This window comes from Leptonotus elevatus, chromosome 4 (assembly GCF_054856555.1).
Source record: "Leptonotus elevatus isolate MCC_2025b chromosome 4, RoL_Lele_1.0, whole genome shotgun sequence".
NCBI lineage: Eukaryota > Metazoa > Chordata > Actinopteri > Syngnathiformes > Syngnathidae > Leptonotus > Leptonotus elevatus.
In genome coordinates this window covers 30,673,766-30,686,786 of record NC_141242.1, presented here as the reverse complement: position 1 = coordinate 30,686,786, position 13,021 = coordinate 30,673,766, and positions in this window count along the sequence as shown.

The window sequence follows — 13,021 nt, the reverse complement described above, 5'->3', positions numbered from 1 at the left end:
GTTCTTAAAGTGACAGCCACAGTTGACAAACGAAGACATGACTTCAAATGAGGTAAGAAAAACTCCGTCCCTCCCCTCCTCAAAGAAACTGTGGAGTGTGAAGGTCCGGACACTCTACTATAAAGGGAAGATAAAAGTTGAGTAAAACAGTAAGGGCTCTTCGTAAAAAAATATTTTTTTAAACTTGGTGCTATATCTATGTAGCAACCTAAACTTAACCAAAGTCGCAAAAAAAAAATCACATAGGGCGCCAATTTCATCACTGGCATCTCCGTCAACACTACAGCGTATTTTCCTTTTTAATGCAGATTTTTATTTATTTTATATATATTTTTTGCAATAGCGTAAATGTACCTAATCGTGTTGCTGTTGAGTGCCCCTGGGGCAGCTGAAGTTGAGATGACCAATAGAGAAACAGAGGATGTGATGGAACCACACGAAACCTTACCTATTAAAGCTTCCCCTTTTATCACTGAACCACAGCCGTGCGCAGGCAGGCAGCCTGGCTTCAAACAAACGGCTCCATTTGATCGTGTGTTCACCTGGAGGCATGGACCCAATATCAGACTTCTCCAGCTCACTTTTATTCCTTCAACGCTGCTTTATCAAGCCTGACTCAGACAGTTTCAAACTCCCTGGGATGGCCATGCCATGCCATTAAGATCCCACCAAAAAGAGTACATGCTTGATTTCTCCTATAAGTTAACCTGCAAGGCAGATAGACCCACGAGGATATAGCAGGTGAGGTTTTTAAAGTGTGTAGCGGTCCATCAGATGTGCAGGGTAATCTGTGGGGGTATGTCGTTCCCATATTGCCTGCAGTGTTGTCCAAAGGGCCTCAATGTATTTCAGTACATTTTGACGGGTGCTGAAAGTGTGTTCTGTAACCACTCTCAAAAACTCTGCAGTTGACAGATATTAATATTTCAATGATTGTCAGGGCTAATGATGGCGGAGGCAAGTCTGTTCAGCACAAATCCAGAATAAAATCAACTGACAAAATGTCTTAGATAAAAGGGAATAAGAACTGATGTATCACTTATTCGGTGAAACTTCCCAAATCAAAATCCCCTATAGAACAAAAATGTTCAGGGAAAAACTTTGTGTTTAACTCATCATCATGTCACCAAGATGTCACCTGAAACTCAACGTATGTATAAATGCAGATAATCAAATTCAAAGACATGTGTTCAGATTCACTCCAGAGACCCAATCAATGAAAAACCCAAACCATGATGTTAACCAATACCTTTACAGTCAGATTATCAATTTACAAATGAATACCTATTGTTCAGGTCATGTAAGTGTTTACATATAGCACGGTGTCAAACTCATTTTGTCACGGCGCCACATTGTCTTAGAGGAAAATCAATAAAGGATCAATCGTCTCATCGTATTATAAATATATATTCAACAATTGAATTGATTACCAGATCTGACATCAGAAATCAAGAATAATAGTTTGCTCAGTTATTGTTCAAGCTACTGTAAAAAGGTGATCAAAAAGTTATTATTTATTTCACGACAATTTAAAATGTTGGTACAGCAAAGATCGTGAAAGTGCATACATGATTTGCTTTTGCAGGCCACATTAAATGATGTGGTTGGTCGGATCTGGCCCTCAAACCTTGATTTTGACATACAGTATCTGACTTTTGTATAGCTGATGTGGAATGAGTCACATTCAATGTACTATTTAAAATCACACTCCAACTGATTGACAATTAGTCCCGGGTATAATCTGCCTTTTACCGGAAGGGATATGCTCCAGCTCCTAAACAGGATAAGTGGGATAATAAATTGATAATGGAACTAGATTATGTCAATGACACTTTTAAGAACCCCGTTCAACCAAACTGTAAACTAAAAGCACAAATTGACAAGGCTGCATTTGAACCAGAACACTCGCCATCCATTAGCTTAGGTTTCCTATAAACAGCAAAGTCCTAATCAGATGCTTGCCAACAAATTGACTCATTAGAAGAACATTAAACTCTAATATGGAAGTTATTATTCACAAAATCTTAGGCATCCCCAATTAGGGGCCACATTAAAAAAAAAAGGGAAAAAAAAGACGTGACAACCTAGCATGACTTTGCCCGTTGGTGAGTACTGGCTGGCACTGAAAAAGGAGATGTGAGAAGTATAAGGCTACACTGTATGACTGTCTTACTGTGTATCAGAAGTTGCAAAAGGACACCTGTGTGGGTGGGTGTGGTGAAAACAGCACTCATAAAGCAGTCAGGAAGGAGAATGTGTGAGGAAGCCAGAGGCCAAGCAAATGGATGCGGAGGAAGATAATAAAGAAAGAAGTAGAAAAGATGCCAAAATGAAGAAGGAACATGAAGCAGTAGTGCACATAAATCCGAGGCCACCAATAGATTTGTTGCTTTAACAGTTTAAAAGATAAAGTGTAGGACAGATGCAGATTATATTCAAATAAATGCAACTCGACATGCATGATACTTTGTAGAAGTGTGGCCTACTACCCCAAAAATAGGAACCCAATAGGGTAAGTGAGGGTCTGGATCAAAGGTGGGTCGTAACGAGTTACATTTACCTGAGTAACTTTTTTGGTGGGGGAAAGTACTTCTAAGAGTAGTTTTACCACACAATACTTTTTACTTTTACTTGAGTAGATGTGTGAAGAAGAAACACTACTTTTACTCTGCTATATTGGGCTACACTAGAGTCGTTACTCGTTTACCCCCCCCCCACACACACACTCATACATGATATTTACTGTACTTTAATTTTGCCAGAGATGCCGACTGTGGTTCTACCACATGGCTGTGTTTTACCAATCAGACGTAGCAACAATAATCACATGACTCCCTCTCTTATACCAATCAGATGTAACAATGCAGCCACATGACCACATACACAAACTTTAGCGGCAGCCCCCGGCGGCATTTGGAAAATTGTAGCGGCTCTCTCCGATGTTGAAACCGAAGAGATCAAACATTCCACGGCCAAACAGCTGCTCGCCGCCTTAGAGTCCAACTGCCTACCGTCCAACTGCCTACCGTCCTCACCGTCCATCTATTACAATAATGCAGTGTCTTGTGTGTCTGCCAAAACAAACCGAGACCTCGGCATACAAAAACTCATGTCGAACCTGAGGAAACGTCGCGGTTAGTTTGACTTACTGGTAAATTCCTTTCCTGTATTTAGGCAGGCGTTTGTCTAGTTATGTTATAGAATCCCAGTTTTCAAAATTAACTTTTTGAGATTCTTTTGTAAACATTTTGTTAATAAACAAAACAGACCACTATACATGTTCTACGGAGGCATGAATTTGCAGTGGCCACTAAAGTCCCAAATTATGAACGGTAAAGATAGTTTTGGTAACTTATAAACAATTGACTCCATAATGTCAGAGCCTGGTTAGACAATATATCAACGTTTAGCTGTTTATTCAATGTACCAATGATGGCATATTCAAACATAAAAGCTTTAGGCTAAAAAGTACACGTTTCTAATTGTTCTGCTGGATGGCTATTTTACAGACATTTAGCATTTCACAATATTTTCAGCGTACACTTAGATTTAATACAATAATCGTCACAAATCCTCTCTAACATAATCCCTGGCATGTACACAAGCTGCCATATTCAGTTGTTTTATACAGTAACTGAGGTTGTTGAAATGAAAGCAGTTAAAAACAGATTTGGAAACTTGAGTTAGTTGTTCCTCAATGTGCTAGTTTGTAATAATAATAATAATAATAAAAAAAGTAACTCAGTACTTGAGTATTCTTTTCAGCAAATACTTTTTTACTTGTACTTGAGTGATTTTTTTTTAATGACTACTTTTTAGTTTTACCTGAGTAATATTATTTTGAAGTAACACTACTCTTACTTGAATACAATTTTTGGCTACTCTACCCACCTCTGGTCGAGATAAAGATATGGAATGGACACAGGAATTTCTTTTTACTGTTGGGTCACTATGGCATAAACGTAATTGGCCAACCCTCAGGAATCAGATCAACCATTGACACCTGTTTGTTCATCATTCTAAAAAAGAAAAAGAAAAAAAAAGGCCATGATTTTATTTTATCAGCCTTGGTGTTGTTTTCCCCTCTATTTAATGACATTTTTGTCGAATGTGTTCATTATAGCATGAGAAAGGATGTGTTTTTTTCAATTACAATTAATATGACAATTGACCCATTAAATCAAATCAAATAAAAGAGCATATTGCTACAAATAAACTTTCTGTAACCTTGGCAATAACTGTAGCCACTGCAGCTCCATCAATGTATCTAATGAGAGGATGACATGAGGCGTTGGATGGCAGTAATGCAAGTCATGAGAGCTTCAAGGTGTCATGTCCTTGTCACGTCAGACCGCGCTGGGGTAACTGTGAAATGCCAAGGCCCCAAGAGGCCCGGCAATGGAAGTTTCACTCACTAGAGCGAGACTCCTCACATTCATCTTACATTTAATAACCTGTCTTGTGATGTAAAGGACATCTTTGTTCAGGTGCCAGGGAGCATGCAAGCCACAGAGCAATAGAGAGAGAAAACAGGAAGGAGACGAACTAGCCTTCACCCGATCCATCAAATACTGACACTTGGTCAGAGGTTAATCATGCCTCAAATTTCAATTGAGGACATGTAAAGCTACAACCCTAGAACAATCATTTTTGGTGAACCATTACTTTTTCCATCCTACAATTGACCTAACATACACATGACTTATTGATAGTGGGAAATATTATCGCCGCCCACCCCCCAAAATTTTGGTTTTGGTTGGAAATATACTGAGCTGAGCACACAAAGTACTTATTATGCAAATAAATACAAGCATAAATTTAAAATTTCAGATTAGCAATCAACATCCACTTCCTTTGGCAGTCGCTGTCAAAGCTGATGAAACCAGAAAGACAGCAACAATAGAATTAGAGGACATGGAAACAGTGCACAGTGTGTGCGTGGGGGTGTGTGCGCGCGTGTGGGTGTGTGTGTGTGTGTGGGGGGGGGGGGGGGTGCGTGTGTGCGTGCGTGCCTGTGTGTCGTACAAGTAAGGAACAGATATTGATTTGGGATTTCAGAGGCTCGGGCCAAAAACAATTTGCATGAGAGACGCTTAAAGCATCAACAATTACTATCTTAATGGATCTTGAAAAAATGATGTACAGATTGAAAGAAGTTGCATTATAAACTCTTCTCTCAATTCTGTCAGAAAGTGCTTTCGAAAAGATGATAAAAATGGACAATCAAATCAGATTAATTTAAAAGGACAGGTAGGAGTGCACAGGTAAAACAGAAGCATGCTACAAAAAATGACGAATGCATCAAATACATAGAGAAAGTACTGATGGATACTCTATTCCACATTGATCTGGTTGGTTCCTGTATGACCCGGGCTACCAATTCAAATCAAACCAGCCTTATGAGTCCTGTGGCACACTTTTGGTAAGAAGACAATTACCTTCCTAAAAAAGAGAAATCTCAGGAGCAACCAACAAATTACCGCTGCCTTCCGCATCTAAATTCATTCACTCAAAAAAAAAAATAATGTTTAGACACAGGTGACTAAGTGTAAGAAGCATTTCTAAAAATAACGAAAAATCACATTGGAACAGGCCAAGTGGGGGAAAAGCAGCTACCCGAGAGCATCAGGGTGTCATTTTATGGCATCGATTGAGGCCTGGCTTACTACTAACACCTGCACGCTGTCGGGTTTTGTACACCACCATCGAGAGTAAAACAGGTGCTTTTTATGGGCCAATCATTCGCTGCCCGCCTGCTTGCTTGCCATGCGCTGGCCTAGTTCTGCATTTTTCATTTAACTGCTCATTGCTCTATATCTATATATATATATATATATATATATATATATATATATATATATATATATATATATATATATATATATATATACAGTGGTACCTCAGAGTTTGAAAATAATTCGTTCCTGCGAAGTGTTCAAAGTCCAAATTGCTCAACTTCCGAAACATCCACCCCCCCCCCCATAGGAAATAATGTAAATGCAATTAATCCGTTCCAAGCTCCAAAAACAGAAAATTCCCATTTTAATTTCTATTTATGTTTTTTTTTTACTTTTCAAAATAATAAATATTTTTGTAAAAAAAATACCTTACCTTTTTTGTTGTGGTGTGATGGCATCAGTGCATTTATCATCCACTATGCTTAATGCTTGTTTTAGTTCAGTGCTGAGTTTGTGTATTTTACATTGGGCATATTGACTACTAAGCAGTCCTTGCGTGCGTTGTTTAACATCAGGCACAATGTTGAACAGCTAAGGGGGGTCCTCGTGCCAGTATTTACGGAAGTAGTCACGGTAGTTACAACGGCGCGATAATCTCCTTCCTAATTCCACTGTGGTTCGTAGCACTGTATGTTTTTTTTGCTGCCACTGGCACTGTTGTCTTTCTTTGGGCCCATGTTGAAGAAAATTGTCGTGGAAAAATCAAAATGCACTCGCGAGTATGAAGCACCTCCGGGAGTATTCACGATCTGGCTGGAAAGGAGCAGTGCATCATCTCAACTACCGCAACGTGAGCTACCTGTTTTCAAGGTTGGTTCTGCTTAGCTTGCTTTGCTTGGGTGTTAAAACTCTGAAAATGAGTTCAAACTCCGAGGTTCCACTGTATATTGTATATATTATATATATATATATATATATATATATATATATATACTAGTTACTTCACCTCCTATTAGTCATGCAATGCCAACCGGACATTTTCATGAATGTATAAAAACCCTGGACGCCCGAACAGGACGTAAGAAAATGGTCTGTCCTCCCAAAAGAGGATGTTAGGTCACCCTAATATATATACATATATGTGTAGCCTGACATTGAGAGTAACCTTGAAAGGACAAAAGCAGTAGTGTATGTCTATGGGATTGGTAGTACGGAGGATTGCGTATACCTTGAGCAAGTGATTGACACTTTTGATTAAAGTGTGAATTGGAATAGAAGAAGCAAGAGACAACACTTGAGAAAATTTACTCATCTCAAAGACAAGTATAAAGAAACCGCTCTAAATCAAAATTCAGAGCTCATGTGCATTGAATGTGTTTGTGTGTGCGAAGGGAGAAGAGGGAATGAAAACTTTATGGAATCAAGAGTTTCGTCAAGGGCACGGGGAAACTGGATTATGGTGGGGTTAGAAAGAGTTTAAGAGACGGAAGCACAGGCAGGATAGAGGAGGGGAACATTAGCAAAGAGCCTGCTTGGAGATGGCGACAGACTTTGGCAGGAGGAAGTTGTGCTCAGAAAGGTTAGTCAGCACAGTGAGGGGTTCGAAAGCTTAGTTGGAACCAGTAAGATCTGCATCCAGGATAATAAGCAGTAAAGCCACACGGTTAAAACTCTCGCCCTACTGCTTCGAGCTCCAACTAAAGAGGGGGGTGGTCGAATAAGGCGAACTGAGTGAGAGCGGAAAGCAGAACCTTTGATCGTCATGACAAACCAGCTCAGTGGCCACTGCTGCTGGGCCCCCAGCCAGAAAAATGCCATGAGGCGGTGTGATGTTCAAATATTAAGCCCTTTCTAACAACACATTTGTGGTTGATTTATCGGGAAGTAGTACTTGTGGTAGAGTGTCCGCCTTGAGACTGGGAGGCTGTGGGTTCAGTCCCTAGTCATACCAAAGACTATAAAAATGGGACCCATTGCCACCCTGCTTGACACTCAGCATTAAGGGTTGGAATTGGGGGGTTAGACCACCAAATGATTCCCTAGCGCGGCCCCTAATGCTGCTCACCGCTCCCTCATAGGATGAGTCAAATGCGGAGAACGAATTTCGCTTTTACGTGGGTGTGACAATCAGTGGTACTTTAACTTTAAATGCACACCAAAAGCAAATGTTTCACTCTTCTGTTTTTAATTAGCTTTATTTAAAGATTCGAGGTCCAGAGACAAAAACAAGGTACTGTACACATATGCAGATACACAAAGCTACAAGATAAGAAAATACATATATGTGATGTCTCTTAACCTAGAACCTGGGGTATCGTGTAGCACAGGCCTTCCCAATCATGGCATTTATGTTTATTTCCGATTTACAAAAAAAGAGAGAAGAAAAAAAGACAATAAATGGGCCCTCAAAGCCATGAAAAAACTGTTTAACTGTCTGTGTAGCATATGGATAGAACAGTCACAGTACATGGAGTTAGGACAGAACAACTTCAATAACAAAAGCAAGTTCGGATGAAATGTGTTAAATGATATCAATGGAAAATCACAAAATTATATCAGTAATGCCTTGTAATTGATTGACTGAGGACCAGGCGGGAGTGGAAGCCGTCATTTGTCCATTATTAACTTGGATATGTTGCAGTTCACTCACAACCCGAATGAGGACAAGTCAGCGGTTTAAAAAAACAACTCTCGTTCTTTTCATCAAAGGAGCTTTGTTATTTGGTACACTTGTGCATTCGCTGTCTACGCATGTCTTCCTCGATGTCTGCAAATGAGGCACACCCAGTGTGTCGATCCATATTGGCTTGCACCCAAAATATACCACCAAAGAAATGTGGGACATCTTTGAAAGTCTAAAGGCGCTCGTCTCAGAACAAATCAAATTGTGATATTCCAGCTACAGTATGAACCAACAATTCAGCTATAAAATGAGCCCTTTGGATGCAGGCCACAAAGTAGGGAATTAAATGGCAGGTTTCGGCAGAGTATTCCCGTCCTCCCTCTGGTGTTGTCTGGGCCGATGGGGGTTTCCAGCCTGCAGTCGAGAGCGAGGAAACGTGAGCATGGAATGAGCATGGCTTTGTGGTTTCTAATCCTCAAAGGAGGGGAGGTGGTTCTTTGCACGCTGCCTGGGTCAGAGCCTGCATTCCGACAAAAGTACGAGCATTGCTCGCCACATAATATCGAGTTCCTTTTGTGCTGATACAATCGTGTTTACGGGCTTGAATTGTTTTCGAAATCAGCCTGTTCTTGACATTGTGATGCCTTCAGGAAACATATCGTCATCTTGAATGTCAGATGGGAGTAAAAGGAACTGGCCCCGACTTCACTTTCCTGTGGCTAATATAATCAAGAAAATCTCATTAAATAGCATTGCTTGAGGCAACTGGGCCCAGGCACAGGCAGAGTATGACCTTTCATTATGGGGATAATTAACAGTAGTGAATGTGCCTCTAATAAGAGCTATTTTAATGCTGTTATTATCATGGTTAAATCCAATTTCCCCTCATCATACTTTGTATACACCTTGAGCATGAGGTATAGAGATGGGCAAATTACTTTAGAGACGTAACACATTTTATATCACATGATAAATGAATGGATTAGCAACATTATAGACTATATTGCTGTCTCCAAACTTTGTAAAAATGATGACCTTACTAAAGTCTCATCATTGTCAAATCAACCAATTACAAATTATACAGGCGTACTTTCTATTGGAAGCTTTGTAGTTTTTTTTATCCTCCACACTAAAAATAATTTAAAATTAACCATTAATTAATTATTTTGCCCTGCTTATTACCTAACTATGCAAGGAAATTAGTTTAGCCAGGAAAAAAAAAGGGAAGAACGACTTAAATATATTAACTTTCAATCCTTTGTCATTTAACACATATAATAAATAAAAACTTTTCAGAAAGTGACAAAAGTAAAAACAGGACATTGAAAACATTTAAACTGAAAAGTAGCATGGAGGAAACGAGTCCCTTCCTTGCATGTAATAAAATACATTATACATATAAACACACAAACGCACGCTACGTGAGATCAGGATGATGAGCTGGATATGAGGATATACCTGCCAATGACTAAACCGCAGTGTTAGGAATAACGGCGTTTTAACTAAAGGTGTTAGGTAACGCCGTTTTTTTTTTCATAATCGTACTAATCTAACTAATTATACTCCCCATATTTGAAACGGCGTTATCGGATTTGTATGTGAACTGTGTTCCGTTACACTACATTCATTAATTTCAAGACTCGAAGAAAGCTTACTAGACGTTGTGCGGTGACTGGCTCTGGAAATGTCATTTGTGAACTGTTGTTGTCGGACCTCGTCACAATAAAAGTGTCTTGACAGCTGAAATGTATGGTGACTTTTATTTTGGAGGAGCCGCTGGGAAGCGTGTCACCGCGTGACAGACGTGTATTAGCTTAGCATTTTAACAAATAGTCCACCTCACTTGCCTGGAAGTCATTCGTGAGTGACAGTCAAAATAACAGTAAAGATTTGGGATGAGGAGCGATTTGTTGACAATTCTGTCATCGCGACACTACAAGCAAGCACCATAACAGCAATAAAGAACAAGATACCGGTGTTACAAATTAAGTTGTAAATATGCCAGATTCTAGCAGCAGTTGCTAATTTGCATTTGTAGTAGTTATGGCCATGATTTTAGCCATGATAGCATTAAGCACTGTATATTTCATAGCATTGGTGATTTAAAAAAAATATATTATTATTTTAGTCTGCAACAATCATAAAAAATGCCTGTGAAATCCTGGAGGGACTGGCTAGGACTGGCTACAAATTACCTATGGTTGACATATGTGCCACAAATCACCATATATCCAGTATTTATTTTATTTTTATTATTCTGATTGCTTTAGTAATTTGCAGTCTAACACACATCACCGCTCCAAATGTAATAAATTACTATTATTAATATTATTATTATTATTAGATTACATAATATGTCATTATGGAGTATGGCATTTGTGTGACATAAATATTCACAAAAATAAATAAACACCCTATAGCCTGGATATAATTTGAATTCCTTAATAATAATAACAATAATAATAATAATATAACATTTAAAAATCCAAATTATTTGATATAAAACTTCTTTTTTTTTTTAAGTTGTGAAAATAGTTACTTTGCCTGGTAACGAGTTACTTTTATTATGAAGTAATTAAATTACGGTACTTACTTTTTTAAGCAAGTAATGAGTAACTTGGTGACGAAGCATTCTCTTTTGCCCGGACATGTCCACTTTTTTCTTTTTTTTGCATCCTTTCAGGGCATAGTTTTTTTTCCGTTTTGTTTTTTTATTAATGAAATTGCCTTTTTTTTTCACAGGAACAATCAGCATGCGCTGAATTCGATCAACACTTATTGCGTGACAGTGGGGGGCGGAATTCACTGTGTTGTTACCATGAATGGCAGATCGATCATGACGACCATGAGTTTTATATCCGCTCGTTATTCCTCTCACTGCTAGAAAAGCTTTCATGAAGAAACACTTCTTTGTAGCTCGGCCGTGAGATGCAGAGTAGCTGAATAAAGAGATGCTCACTCACGGAAAGAACCGGATCATTTCTTATGAATGTAAGCAGACAATCCCATTTATCTGCCACGCACATCCAATGTAATGGAGAAAAAATAGCCACCGTTGAGATGATTACACAGATTTGACAAGTCAGACCTTTGTGGCTGTAGACATGCATAATAGAGGACGGAGACAGCTGTCGATTGCAACTGTTTCGAAGAAATTGCACAAGCACGTTCACAGTGTGTTTAAGAATCCGCCCACAGGTAAACATCACAAGGCCACTCCAGAACATTCCAACTGTGGTCCAGCTTTCACTTCACTGTCCTGTTACACTGAGAGACCCTGCAGGGCACTCAGGCGGCCATCTAAAATTGGAACATATTCATCTCAATCCACTGGTTGCCAGCACTAATGGACGTTCTCCTGTTGGGAAAGACAGTAAAATCCAAGAAATCTGAAGCTCTTAAGAGCATAGGCTGACATAAGCTACAAATAAAAACACATCTAATCCATTAGTGTGACAGCTACAGTATGAGCCATCTAGAAATTGCATCATCTGGGGGTTTAAATGTTACCAGAAGATGTAAACTTTTATCTGCTTATTAGAAATCTGCCAGCCCTTTTAAGTGTTGCCTCTTGATGCAAGCTCCATATTTTCCTCGCCCCCCCTTCCACTAAGAAGATGACGTGTGAGAGATAATAAGAAAATAGGAGGTGCAGCCATGACAAAGGGGAGGCTAAGCATTTTCAAAGCTGTAATTCATTCAGTTCCTCAAAACTTCAAACAATGAGATGTAATGATCTTGATTTTGTTTTTGTGTGCATTTTACGTGTGTCATCATCACTACATGATTCAATTGAAATCTTTTTTTTTCTCCGTCGTATATATCTCACCATCACCATGGGGAAGCAGTAACCACAGGGAGGCAGGGAATCCCAAAGATGCAAGGACATAAAGGGCTTCCTTATGCCAGTGAATAAATGCATGCTGCCACTGGGAGACGCCAATATATTGATATTTCCCTTTCAACTTTCCCATATGTCCTCATATTACCTTGTCTAGATCATTAATTGATTTGTAACATCTTGGAGTAGCACAACACATTAGTACGAATTCTAGCTCTCCTTTGGAGTAACTTGATTCGACATCGTCAGAAAAAAAGTGCTAAATTTGTACCAATGATACATATATGTTGCTTTTCCATTAGCCCGGTTCCACACCAAAACTGTATTTTTTGTTCCTGGATGTTCGCCTTTCCATTTGACTTTTTCAGGGCCGAGCGGTTACAATGGAACTGCTTTTCAGAACCATCTCAGAGGTGGTTCTGAAGCGCCTGCTGTCTGGGGCTGAGCGGGGCCGTGTCGTCTCTGTCATCTGATTGGTTGACAACGATGCAGCTATTCTGTACATTGTAATAACTGTAAATGCTTATTTGCAGAATATACCCTATTGTTTATATAGTTACCGTACATTAACCTTCATTTGTTGTTCATAGTCCATGCATTACAGTTGACCAACTTTTTGCAATTTTGAATGACATACCACATTGACTAATCCAATACGAGACAATGTTATTCTCACTGGTACCAGCTAAATTGAACTACCTAAAGAGTATCCACCAGTTCCGCTTTGCCCTTTCTCTCTAAAGAAGGAAAAGCAAATAAGCAAAACAAAACCAATTGGTCTTGTCCATAGTTTGTTTGGGGTTAACCCATCCATCCATTATCTGAACCGCTTATGCTGACGAGGGTCGCGGGTGTGTTGGAGCCTATCCTATAGATTCA